A 13,842-nucleotide genomic window follows, 5' to 3' on the forward strand; every position below is an offset into this window, starting at 1 on the left:
TGACCTATCAGCAGCATTTTAACTGACAGGGAAAGTAAAAACTATGCTGCTAGCAACTTTGAAAATCAATTTATTGATCTGGCATTAGATGCTATGTATTTAAGAATGAGTTGTCACACCATATTTGGCAGATATAAAGTAAATAAGCTTTATTGCAGCAGAATCTTTAATCTCTAATTTCCCAAGAGTTTTTTTATGGGAGTGAAGGGTAAGGAGCATTGGACTAGTTTTAACTATTTCTATTCAGGTGTTATTCCTCACCCCAAATCAGTAAAACTTGGAGATAATATCTTCTAGTTGAATAACTGAAAAACTGTAAATTGTTCAGAAACCCTGAATTTCAGCATTAGAAGCACCTTGTACTTGATCTTCTCCATCCCTGTCTAAAAAACCACATCCTTTCTGCAACCTGCTCATCAAGGGTTCTGGGCAGCTTTTACTTGAAGAGTTCTTGACGAAGGGTATAGCCTTATGGGACTACCCATTCCATTTTTCCACAGAGTAATTGTGAGGGAGTTTTTCCCTACTTCGAACTGAATTGATATACATTTGGGTCTTGGCTGCCTGTTTCAAGCTCACTAGTGAAATTCCTTGACTTGTGGTGACTGCTCTGGCAAGACTGCATAGAACCGGCTAATTCTGTTTCTTATATTTTTTTGCAGGGTGAGATCAGAGCTACTGCTTTCAATGATCAAGTAGACAAGTTCTTTCCCCTCATCGATGTGAATAAGGTATGGTCTTGGAACTGAAGTATCGAGCTATAGTCGCACTTTCACATAGAAATTAGTTAAATGGTAGAATGAGTTTGATGATTGTTAAAGTTGTTCACAGCCCTAGTTTGAGATCTCATGGCTTGACATCTCTTTCTATGTAGGTGTATTACTTCTCCAAAGGCACCCTGAAGATTGCTAATAAGCAGTTCACAGCTGTTAAGAATGACTATGAAATGACCTTCAATAATGAGACCTCTGTGGTGCTTTGTGAAGATGCTCATCACTTACCTACAGTTCAGTTTGACTTCACGGAGATTGGTGACCTGGAGAACAAGGCTAAAGATTCACTTGTAGGTAAGTGCATATGATTATTAAAAAAAAAAAAAGCTGTGATACTGGGCTGTCATTATGCAAATATGTGAGGAAGACAGGGGGGATTGCAAGGCTGGGGACCTTTAGTTTCATCTTTGAGAGTGATATTCTTCAGTTGAGATTTGTAAGCATCCCTCACTAAAATATGGTGCCTCCATTTCAGACATCATTGGAGTCTGTAAGAGCTTTGAAGATGCTGGCAAAGTTGTTGTGAAGTCTTCCAATAGAGAAGTTTCCAAAAGGAACATCCATTTGATGGACACTTCTGGGAAGGTGGTGACAACCACTCTGTGGGGAGAAGATGTAAGTTGCTGCTCAGGAGTCTCAACAGATGCATCCCATGGGATGTGATTAAAAAACAATATTCCAAACTCTTGATTTATAGATACTGGGTCTGTGTGCAGAATGGGGGATTGTCTTAGGAATCAGTTTGAAAATGCTTTTCTATGGAATCATCTTGCTCTTGAAAGCTTTCCCTCATGGTGTCTGGGGTGATCTTGAGCCTGTAAAGATTCTGAGAGTATCTCAGCATAGTGGGTGCTTCTAGGGTGTGGTTGAGTTGGGCAAGACGACTTTGTGGGAGTGCAGAGTATGTCCTACAGCCCTAATAACTGTGTGTGTATGTGCCTTTGTTGATGATTGCAGGCTGACAGATTTGACGGGTCTCGACAGCCTGTGTTGGCCATCAAAGGAGCCCGAGTCTCTGATTTTGGTGGGAGGAGCCTATCAGTGCTCTCTTCAAGCACTGTTCTTGTGAACCCCCGATATTCCAGAGGCCTTTAAACTACGTGGATGGTAGGTTTTTGTGGAAATCAACAAAGAGGGCCCCTTTTTCCTCTCCTAGTAGGGAACTGGGTTCTCTTTGTGGTTCTTGTATCAGGCCTGTGACCTGCCGGCTGAGCAGGGGGCTTGTTTCTCTATTTCTGGGAGGCATTATGTCCTCTTGAGAGGGCGGCTTTCAGCTTCTTAAACTGACAAACCTGTAATCCCATGACAAACCTTGAAGAGTCGGAGGGAGGCAATTAAAGTGAAAGTATTGCCAGCTGACCCAGATCCTCCCAAAGCAGACACAGTAGACTTTAGCAATTCTGCTTTGAGGAGCTTTAGTGGAGAGAACATTTTTCTTCCTGAGATTTGATCCGTGTTATGGGTCTCTTAAGGTTTTTAGGGGTGTGGGGGAAGGGAATGCTTTCTGACTCCTTGAAACATTCAGTGTTGGAGTACATCTTCTTCTTTGGTGTTTTCATTGGACTCCGAGATAAAATACAGTGAGAACAATGGGCTTTTATCAGCAGGCCATTGACGTTCCTGAGGCACTCTGGGGAGGAGGAAAGCCTGCTAAGGTCTCTGCAATATATCTTCTTTTTCAGAAAGTTAGAATTCCACATTCAAAGAACACCTCCAATTGAAACATGATTTGTGAGAATTGGTTTGGTTAAAGAAAACATTTTAACTAGCTTTAGTTTAAATTATGTGGCTGTGGTTGAAGGGGAGAAGCATGACTTTGAGATTGTGCCATAGGGTTTTTTAAATAAAGAAGCATTTCACTCTGATTGTAGATGAAATCTTGTGGGTTCTAAGTCTTTACTGCAGGGTACCAGGGGAGAGTGAGAGGGAATAGTTCTGTCACCAGCAATGATGGCTGATGTTTATGTGGCCTTCTGAGATGGGCAAAGCTTGTCTGAGCCTCTAGGCAGCTATGTGAGGCAGGTAATGCCAAGGAAGTGAATTAAGTTAGAGAAGTAGAGGATTAGCCATGATCCCATAGCACCCAGGAAGTGTCTGAAGCTGTTTCTCAGCTCAGCTTTTTACTGACTTGGAATCCAGTCCATTATCTGCTATGCTACACTGCTTTGTGATCTGGGACAAGTCATCTTTCCTGGATGAGCTTTAGGGGTTTCCCCTACCCCCAGTAAATAATGAAGGGGTCTGATCCAGATAACCTTTTTAAAAGATTTTTTTACAATTCTGAATTTGATGACATTCCTCCCCCCCAAAAAGAACCTCCCCAAAACATTTTCTTAGAAAGGGGAACTGAAGGGTGGCTAGGTGGCACAGTGGATAGAGCACCAGCCCTGGAGTCAGGAGTACCTGAGTTCAAATCCGGCCTCAGCCACTTAATAATTACCTAGCTGTGTGGCCTTGGGCAAGTCACTTAATCCCATTGCCTTGCAAAAAAAAACCTTAAAAGGGGGGAACTGAAAGAAAAAAATAATGTGTGAAAATGTTATTTGTATACAGCTTGTTTACATATTCCTTTGAAGTCTGTCCTTTCTTGACTGTGTTTCTTCAGGGCTCTTCTGCATTTTAAAAAAATGCTTCTGTGATGACCCTCTTTTCTTTCTTTTTTTGGATAGTACTATCAATGCATTTTAAAATTTAATGTTATTTGGGGATTGTCTACTATTTTGATAAATCCTTCAATACAAGAAGAAAAACAGTCCCTGTTAAAAGAGGCATAGTTAAATTCAAATATACCTCATCCCACACCTTGGGTGCATCAATCAGCCCCCTGTCAGAAGGAGGGGCAGCAAGCCCTAAGAGGTTAAAGTGAGAATGATTCTAAGACAGGGACTCTCAGCCTCCCTCTCATCCACTCCTGGCCAAGGTCAATTCATTCATTCATTCATTTAGGATTTTTTACAAGGCAACAGAGTTAAGTGATGTGTCCAAGGTCAAATTTGAACTCATGTCCTCTGATTCCAGGGCCAGTGCTCTATTCACTAAGTCTCCTAGCTGCCCCACCAAGGTTTAAAGAAAATGTTTTATTATTAACTAGGAAATCATTAGTAGACATTAGCAAAGGCAGTGTGTGTATGTGTGTGTGTATGTGTGAGAGAGGGAGAGACAGACACAGTGAGAAATGGCTAGAAAAAAGAGATAAATGAAACTTTTTATACGTTAATTTTCATGCCTTTTAAAGCTTTATAGATAACTTCTAAAAAAAGTTTACCACCACCCTACACTTAATAATATATCTTAGTTCACCTGAACCCAAAAGGCCTAGGGCTGTGAGTACTATTTTCAGGAGCTTATGAACCACCTCCATTTGGCATAGCCACACTAAGTCATTTTCCCTTAATTTTTTGAGGGGTCTGATCTCAGTCAACATGAAAGCCATTAGAATTAAATAGATGATAGGGGTCAGCTAGGAAATTCTTGTCCATCCAATGAGTTGGCCTGAAGTTGAACGGCTAAGATGGAGAGGGGTGTGTTTAGTTCTCAGCTCTAACATCGTGGAGTTTTTATTGTAAGAGGGGCTGTTCTCTCCTTGCTCTGCTGACTCCTGATGAGCTGTCTATGGTGGGAAATGTCTCCTTGGAGCTTTTGAGACAGTAAACTCGTATTGCTGGTGGTGCCGAGACAGATTTATGGACTGATGCTTCTGGGTGAGGGATTTCATAACTTACCTGATTGAACAAGAAGGCATTTGTCTGCAGCCAGCCTGCAAGGTAGCCTGCCATGAGTGGGCAATTGGGGGGGGGGGGGTCAACTCTCTGTTAGCCACTTTCTCGATGTTTTTAATCTCAGATTGGCATTTCCTTGTTGCTTGGCAGGTTCCATGAAGCAGTGTTTCTGTCTTTTTCATATTGCTTAGGGAACACAAATTAATTTTTATAATAACATAAAGGCCTCATTTAGGAAAGAACTAAGTCTGTGATGGGAGGGAAGGGTGCAATTCATTTTAAAATTTAATGTAAGCATGTAATCGTCTGCTATTTTGACTCTCCATCTCAACTTTTTAAAAAATATTTTGATGTAAGAGGATTTTTGCCATATATCGATGCACTTATTCATGGTATTGGTGGTGCTGGTCTGCCACCTGAGTATTCGTAGTCTGATGGAGGTTAGCATTGAAGGAGGAACTTTATACCTTTGGGGCCACGTGTGTGGGAGTTTATTTGTTCTTAGCAGAGCTTCAGAATTTTTTTGCTTTAATTGAATCTTGCTGTTTCAGAGGATTATTATTTTTAGGGCTTAGGCCCCTAAAAACCTGTGTTGTTAGGTTCGTGGGAAGTGGCTCCAGGACACTTAGGACTTTGCAGTGTGTTCCTTGACCACTGGGTGGCATCAGAATGATTGAGATAAGAGTGTTGAGGTCATTTACAACTGCTGTTAATAGCCCTCAAAGTACAATCAAAATGGAACTAACTTTTTCCCAAATGTGGTTTGAGTGATTATCCTATATACAAATGTCTGTTGCTTGTAAAACTCTGTGAAGAGGGAAAATAAAGATCCACTATCTAGCCTCAGGGAACAAGTCAGGTTTTGGAAAAGCTGACATTGATTTCATTTTCAGGGCTGTTACTTTATTCTAGTTCTCTTGGTTCTTCAGGTTTGACTCAGAAGGACAAGCCCTAGAAGCTGTTTCGATCTCTGATGCTAGGGGTGGAGGAACTGGAGGGAATAATGTCAACTGGAAAACTCTGTATGATGTTAAATCTGAGAACCTGGGACAAGGTGACAAGGTAAGCTAGACTCCTCACTGTCTGTCAGTCCTAGAAGTGGACAGCAGCAGATAGGGGATTGGAGGATTCAGCCTCTTCTCCTCTCCTTCCCTCTGCTTTTCTCTCCCTTTTATTGATTTTCACTCCATAACCTAGGGAGTTTGTGTCACCATTAAGTTTCAACAGAGCAATTGTTTCAGATGTCAAAGAAGTGACATCAGACATTAACTTCAAGAACTCTCCTGTTGGCTGCGAACTTAGATCAAGCAAAGGCTGAAATAGGGATGACAATGCCTTTGATTCCATGGGGTTCTTTAATATGATTGATCTTGAACCTTTAAGTGTTCTCTCCTCAAGTAGGTAGATTCTGATGTTTTTATTTACACTGAACATTTGGGGGCTTTTGAAGTTAATACCTTGGCCAGGTGCTATCAGCTGTTAGCCTTAGAGTAGCCATTCACATCGCCTACTAAGGGGGATGTCTCCAGAATGGAGCTTGGTTTTCCAGATGACTTTTTCCTGCTTTTTTAGAAGAATTCAGGGGCAACTAGGTGGGGCAGTGGATAGAACACTGGCCCTTGGAGTCAGGGGGACCTGAGTTCAAATGTGGTCTCAGATACATAATTGCCTAGCTGTGTGGCCTTGGACAAGTCACTTAACCCCACTGTCTTGTAAAAACTAAAAAAAGAAATAAAAAAAATAAATAAAAAGAATAATTCTCTTGTCCCTCAGGCTTTGTGGCTTGGGAAGATCTGCTCCAGACCTGTAGATCACAAGCTCCAGCCCCTACTGCTTTCTTTTCTCTACTATCTGACTCCATTCATTGCATTCCCTTACCTGTCTTTATTGTCACCATTGTCTGCATCAACATGTGTTGATTTTGAGGATCAAGCATTAGACAGATTGTTTTGTCACCTAGCAACTACTTCCCTTTGCCTCTTCGCCCCTCACGGTAGCCACCCTGTGAGCCCATTTATGCCCTGGTACAGAATAAGAACTCTCCTCCAGGATATGCTCTGGACTTGGCTCAGATGGAAAAGGAAGAACATTGTGTGTGACTAGGGATTGGAGAGGGTTGGATGCAATGTCCCTTTCTAGGATCTTAGAAGTTAACTTGGATCTAGAGCAGACAACCCCAGGAAGGCTAGAGCTTTCATGTGGTTGTCCCAGGCCTAAACTCACCCCAAAGCTGGCCAAAATTCTTTGTGTTTTTAAACATTTTCTTAAATTTAAGCATATTTTTAAAAATATATTTTATTGATGGCTTTTTGTTTTTTCATACAGCCATTTTGTGTGCATACACATACAGCTTTGTGACAAAGGAAAAACAAAAATATTCAGTCCTAAATAGTCCCTGACTTCTAAGAGATTTCTCAGAATTCAGGATGTGGTGTGAAAGGCCCTCTTGGCTGACACACCCACAATTAAATGGACACCAAGCTTCACTTTGTGGTGTTGAAGCCCCACAGGTTTTTAGTTCATAGTGATTTACATGGCACTGATTTCCTAGCATTTTACTAGGACTTAGAGAATATGTCATCATTCTTTCCTGTTAATTTTATATTCTATTAGATTATCCTCTTCCTCTCAAAATGTGAATTTGAAGAGACCTTAGAGATCCTCAAGGTTGATTGTAGTAGTAGATCACATTTGTATCAAGTTTTAAGGTTTATAAAGTGCTTTTTTTTCTCATTACCCTCTGAAGTAGGTAGTTATCTCTGCTTTTATATCATTTGATAAGTGAGACAACTGAGGTTCAGGGTTTGGAAGTATTGGGGCTAAACCTTGGATCTTGGTCTTTGCTAATTACAGACTCTGTTTTCTTCCTTTGGAACTCTCATGGGAATTAGGGAGGAAGGACTTGAGAGACTCAGGAGTGAGAGCTGGCTTCTCTCTTCTCATGTCTGCTGAATTAAAGACAAAGGTTACACTGGACCCCAGGATTCATTGTCCTCCCCCCACACCCCCAAACAAATTGTCTTGAAGACTGGCTGACTGTAGCTTTACTCGATTTTATAGTCTGCAGCACTCTTATTTCAGTAGTCTGCTAACTGGTGATTCATCACTCTCCAAAGAAGGCAAAGGACAGAAATCTTTGTCTTTTGAAAGAGAAAACTGTGGATTGTGACTTTTGTTCAGTCTTCAAGTGGAAGAAAGGAGAGAGAACATCTCTTCAATGCTTCCAGCATAATCCATTAGAGACATTGGTGCAGTTTTTGTGTTATGAAGTGATTTTCCTTAGAACCTGGTTTGCCTATATTAAATTTATATTTATAGGAAGTGGGGTTGGTGTTGACTTTGCACTGGTATGTTGGAACTCCAGCACCCGAGAAGAAATCTTTCCCTCTGTGCCCTGGGATCTTTAAGACTTTGAATAGTTCAATGTGCTACATGATAGTCTGTCACTGAAGCACTCTAGTTGCTTGTGATTATAGTCTGGAAGGTAGGTTTGCTGAACCAATGACTTGTCCTTCTCTCCCTCTCAAAGGCGGATTACTTTAGTTGTGTGGCAACGGTGGTGTACCTTCGCAAGGAGAGCTGTATGTACCAGGCTTGCCCCTCTCAGGATTGCAATAAGAAAGTGATCGACCAGCAGAATGGGCTCTACCGCTGCGAGAAGTGTGATCGGGAATTCCCCAGCTTTAAGTACCGAATGATCCTGTCGGTAAGATGCTGAGGCTCATTCACATATAGATCCTTTTATAATTGAGGAGCATTTTGTTTATGATAGCCTTGTGTGATGGTTTACTTTGTGAGTAACCCAATTTATAGGTCCTGAGGTGAAGGTCATTCAGAAATTTATTAAGCATCTACTGTATTTGGAGTGTTGTGATATTCTCTGAAGGGGGTGAGATGTTTGGCCACAAGGTCTCTGTCTCTCTCTCTCTGCTCAGGATACTCAATAGTCTTTCTCTTCAGTCCTACAGCTAATAAGTGGGAGAATATGAACCCAGGCTTCCTGATTCAAACCTGGGGCAACCAGTGGTTTCTTACTTTCCACAGGGGCCCAACCCTGACACCGACCAGTGTCTGGTGGGATGAAGCAGCTAGAAACCTCAGGGATGGGCAAGCATTAAACAGTTTTTTCAAGGTCCTGGAAATGAGAAAGGAGGAGAGAATGCGAGGAGGCTTTCGATGAACTCAGTGGCATACTTTGTTCATACTAAAAGTCCTTCTTGCTAGAAATTTGAGTTTGGTGACCCTTCCTGCTTCTCATCCACAAGCATGGCCTGCAGTGCAATTAGAGCATCGGTGGCCCTTGCCTGCTAACAGTTATGAAGATAAATTAATTTGAAATGGCATTTCTGGAGAGCAGTAATTGCACTTGTACAGCTGATCCCTATATTTAGTTCATTTTCTTGTAGGTAATGTTCTGTTTCTCAGGCCTTAATGGAGCCTGCCTCAGAGGAAAAACGTTTCTGAGTGATGTTGAGATGGTGGTGTCTTCTGCTAGAATTGAGCTTCTTTCCATTTTAAAAACCTTTTACAAATTAAGGGTATTAGCTACCCTAAGTTGCCATGCAGAATCTTAGCAGAAAAGCTCTTTCTACTGTCAGTTTATTATTTTAAGTTTTTTATCCTGCACTTTTTGCAGAACTGAGATAACAAATTGTTTTGTAGACAGTTTTCATTCACAAAAGCCTTTTTGTTAAATTTTAAAATGGCAGAATTCTCATGCATGGTCACTTATGTCCCCTGGACCTTTATGTTCAACCAACACCATTGCCATTCTTTTTTCCACTCCTAGAAACTGGGTAAGCTCCTGCATGTGGAGTCAGGTAGACAAGCTCTCTGTGATTTATGGTTATTGTACAAAGAGGTATTCACCAGATTTCACCTCTCATGTCATGTCAGTAACACAATGAACTCTTCTTATAAACCCTCCAGATCCCCCAGGATTAGTCACATGCCAATAAGTCATCGAATATAATGATGAGGGACCTGAGCCTCAGAGAGGGAGGGTGACATGTCTGTGGTCAACTCATGTCATTGGTTGCCAAGATAGAATGGCAGTCCCTTTCCTCCTTGGAAGGTCAGGCCTTTTCTCCCATCTTATCCTTGGCTCCTCTCCCCTTTCTTACTTTACTTTTGAGGCTGATATTTGCAGCCTGCTCCTCCATCCCCACCCTTCCACCCACCCTCGCTTACTTGTGGTGATGCTGTTGCTGATTCAAGCTTCCTGTACTCTGTCCAAGTTGGGAACGCTTTGTTCTCATCTCATTTGCTCACTTAGGTTTGAATGTAAATTTTCTGGCAGCCTCACAATTGAGAGGATTTTAAGTCCAGACTAAACCTCTCAACTCACATTTACGTCTTGTCCATCCTTCTGGCAACACCCCTGCCCCCCATTCCGCCAATTAAGAACCTTGGGTGCAGCTCTCTGTATCACCCATGGAGCATGCAATCCTACTGAAATAAAAAGCCAAAGGCATAAACTCTCATGTTGTAAAAGGGAGGCTTAGGATTCAAGGTTAGTGGCAGATGGATATAGGAAAACTTGAGTTCTCTGGGTTAGGGGATGTGAGAGTGCATATCTTCACATCTTTCTACATAGCACCAGGTTCTTTTTCATCTAGATTTTAGACTTAAAACAGACTCTTCTTATGACATGGCTATGGGTGTCTAATAAGTGTGTCTTAAGGGGCAGCTAGGTGGTGCAGTGAATAGAGCACCAGCCCTGGCCTCAGGAGGACCTGAGTTCAAATCTGGCCCTAGACACACATAATACTGAACTAGCTGTGTGACCTTGGACAAGTCATTTAACCCCAATGCCTTGCAAAAAAACCAAAACAAAAAAAATAGTAATAGTGTTTGGTTGGTTTTTTTTTTTTTTTTTTTTTTTTTTTTTAGGATTTTGCAAGGCAAACGGGGTTAAGTGGCTTGCCCAAGGCCACACAGCTAGGTCATTATTAAGTGTCTGAGACCGGATTTGAACCCAGGTACTCCTGACTCCAGGGCCGGTGCTTTATCCACTGTGCTACCTAGCCGCCCTGTAATGGTGTCTTAATAAAACAATTACAGCCTTAATAGACAGGGTTTGAAATCACCAAAGCACCTTTGTGTTTTCTGTTTATTTTCTCTGAGGGAAATAACTTGAGTTGTGTTTTTTCAGGTCAATATTGCAGATTTCCAGGAGAATCAATGGGGTGACTTGTTTCCAGGAATCTGCAGAGGCCATTCTTGGGCAGAACGCTGCGTATCTTGGGGAATTAAAAGACAAGGTCAGTCAACTTCATGATTTGAAGGATACAGATTTCCCAGAGGCCTTCTGGGTGGGCACCATTCATTTTTTTTTAGGGTTTTTTTTTGTTTTTTTTGCAAGACAAATGGGGTTAAGTGGCTTGCCCAAGGCCACCCAGCTAGGTAATTATTAAGTGTCCAAGACCGGATTTGAACCCAGATACTCCTGACTCCAGGGCCGGTGCTTATCCACTGCGCCACCTAGCTGCCCCTGCACCATTCATTTCTAAGAGATGATTTCCACCTCTTTAGACTGTTTCCTCTGTTTGTGTCCTATTTACCAGTCCAATTCACTTTGATGCCCAGCTTCTGTCTGACCCTGGATGCCCTGGAAGAGATCCGATTATGGTAATCAGGTAAAAAGCACTGTATAAATGTAATAGATTGATTCTTGCACAAGTTCTGTGCTTTTGATGCCAGGGTAACTCAGTTCAACATCGATTCTAAGATCATCTAATGAATGAGCATAACCTGGTTTTACACAGCTGACACCCAAAAAACTGGTTAGAAAATCAAATCACTTTTTAATCATCGATTTCATTGGTATCTTGTTTTTACATTGCATCTAATTTTTCCTGAATTCTTTCCCAGATAGCTAACCCTTATTAAAGGATTTTTATTTTAAAAAGAAAGTTGAGAAAATAACAAAACTAATCAACATATCAAAAATTTCTGATATTTTATGCAGTGATCTACATTGTGACCTTACCTTCTGCAGAGTAGTAAGGGGAATGTTTTCCTGTATCTCTACTTTGGGACTAAACTTAGTCTTTATTCTTTAGCAACATTCAGTTCTGTTAGGGTTGCAAAAAGTGAACACCTTTCACATTGTTTCAGTCATGGTGTAATTGTTTTTATGGCTCTATTTCCTTTACTTTCCATTTATCTGCCTTCCCAGGTTTCTCTGAATTTATCATTTTCATTTTTTGATGCAGCATAGTCATAAAGCTTTCCAGAGTGGTTGTACCAGTTTACAGCTCCACTAACAATGCACCAGTGAGCCTGTCTTTCTAAATCCCTCCACTTTGACTCTTCCATCCTTTGTTACCTTTGCCAGTTTGCTAGATGTAAAGGGGAACTTCAGGGTTGTTTTGATTTGTATTTCTCTTATTAATGATTTGCAATAGTCTTTCATGTTATTAGCAGCTTATACTTCTTTTGAGAATTATTTAGCCCCTTTGATTACTTCTCTGATTCAGAGTGTCTTTTAGTATTATTTCATTTGGTTGTCTGTTTGTCTTGTCTATCTGTGCCTTGTAGAGATGTTACTTACATAGATTTTTTTAAAAAATAGTGATTAATTCTCAGGGCTCTATCAGAAACCCCTTTCCCTTAACTTCCTTTCCCTTTCCTTCCTTCTCCTCTTCTCCTAGTACCCTTTAAACTATTTCCCTTGTTGATCTCATCTGCTCCCATGGATTCAGTGATCTTCTCTATGGAGATGATTCTGAAATCTCCTTCTCCAACTCTAACCTCTGTCCTGACCTCGAGACTCAAATCTTCATCTGCCTCTTGGACATCTTGATGAAATCAATATCTTTCTCTCCAAACCCTCTCCCCCTTCTGAATTTGGACACTACTAGCCTACAAGTCACCCAAGCATCAAACCAAAGTGCTGGAACTCCTCACTCCTCCCCACCCCAAATTGAAACTTTTGCTAAGTCCTTTTGATTTTTTCTTTGTAATACTCTGACACTGCCACCACCCTGGTACAGTTCCTTACTTGGACAATTGCAGTAACTTTTTGATTGGCCTTCCTGCATTGAGTTCTACCCACTCTCCATTCAGCAATGAGGTGTTAATATTCCAAAAGCAAAGATCTGACTGACTGACAACTCTCTCTCTCTCTCTCTCTCTCTCTCTCTCTCTCTCTCTCTCTCTCTCTCTCTCCCTCCCTCCCTCCCTCCCTCCCTCCCTCCCTCCCTCCCTCCCCCTCTCTCTCCCTCCCTCTCCCTCCCTCCCTCAAACTTCTGTGTTTCCCTATTGCATTCAAGAAAAACTATGAAATCTTGTATTTGGTGTTCAAAGCCCTTTTTATCCTGGCCCTTTCTACCTTTCCATTTTCTAGTGACAGTGGCCTCTTTGCTTTTCATTGCACAAAACATTCCTATCTCCTGACTATGCATTTCCACTGGTGGTACCCAATTATTCCTGGAATTCTCTTCCTCCTCCCCTCTGCCTCCTGGTTTCTTTGACTTCTTTCACAGCTGAGCTACAATTCTGCCTTCTCTGAGAAGTCTTTTCTAATCTCCTTTAATGTCAGTGTTCTCCCTCTGTTGCTTACCTCCAGTTAACTCTAGCTTGGTCTGTACACAGCTGTCTGCCTACTGCTTCCTCCATCCTGCTAAGCTCCTGGAAAGCTGGGGCTATCTTTGTACCCAGGGCCTCTACATCATAAGCACTTAATAAATGGTTCTTGATTTGTTTTTTATCCTTCACGTGTGTAGAAATGTTTCAATTTCATGTAAGCAAAATTATCTACTGCCTTCATCTTTCTCTTCATTAAAAAGTCATTGACTAATAGTTTCAAAAGATAAATAAATATCTACTCTTCATTTTTTTATGGTATGTATGATCTCTGATATTCAGGTCACATCCATTTTGAATTTCATTGTGGAACACAGTGTAAGATATTGGCCCAAGCCTGATTTCTGCCAAACTACTCTCTTTTTTTTCCCCACAAGTTCTTGTCAAATAAAAGTGTTCTCTGCTTGATCATTTATATTTTCAAGTTTTATCAAACACTGAACTATTGTGTTCAGTTATTTCCACTTTCATCATCTGGTCTGTTTGTTCCTTTGATCGTTTTTTAAAACTGTTAACCATAAGATTTGGGTGATTATTAGTTTATAATATAGTTTGAGGACTGGCATTCCCCTATTATTGCTTTTATTATTAGTATTTACCTTGATATTCTAGATCTTTTGCTCTTGCAAATGAATTTTGCTCTTATTTTATCTAGCTTTAAAGTATCCCTTTGGTACAGCATTAAATCTGTAAAGTAACTTTGATGATGTTTCTATTTTTGTTATATAGCTCAGTCCAGCCATTGAACTTTGAATATTTCT

General features: G+C 41.0%; 1 pseudogene; it reads left to right on the top strand.

The window, feature by feature from the left end:
* The first annotated feature begins 605 nt into the window (after nucleotides 1-605).
* The window catches only part of LOC141489522 (replication protein A 70 kDa DNA-binding subunit-like), a 28,787-nt pseudogene continuing 15,550 nt past the window's right edge, over nucleotides 606-13,842 (top strand).

The sequence above is a fragment of the Macrotis lagotis genome, chromosome 5 (genome assembly GCF_037893015.1).
Source record: "Macrotis lagotis isolate mMagLag1 chromosome 5, bilby.v1.9.chrom.fasta, whole genome shotgun sequence".
Classification (NCBI taxonomy): Eukaryota; Metazoa; Chordata; class Mammalia; order Peramelemorphia; family Peramelidae; genus Macrotis; species Macrotis lagotis.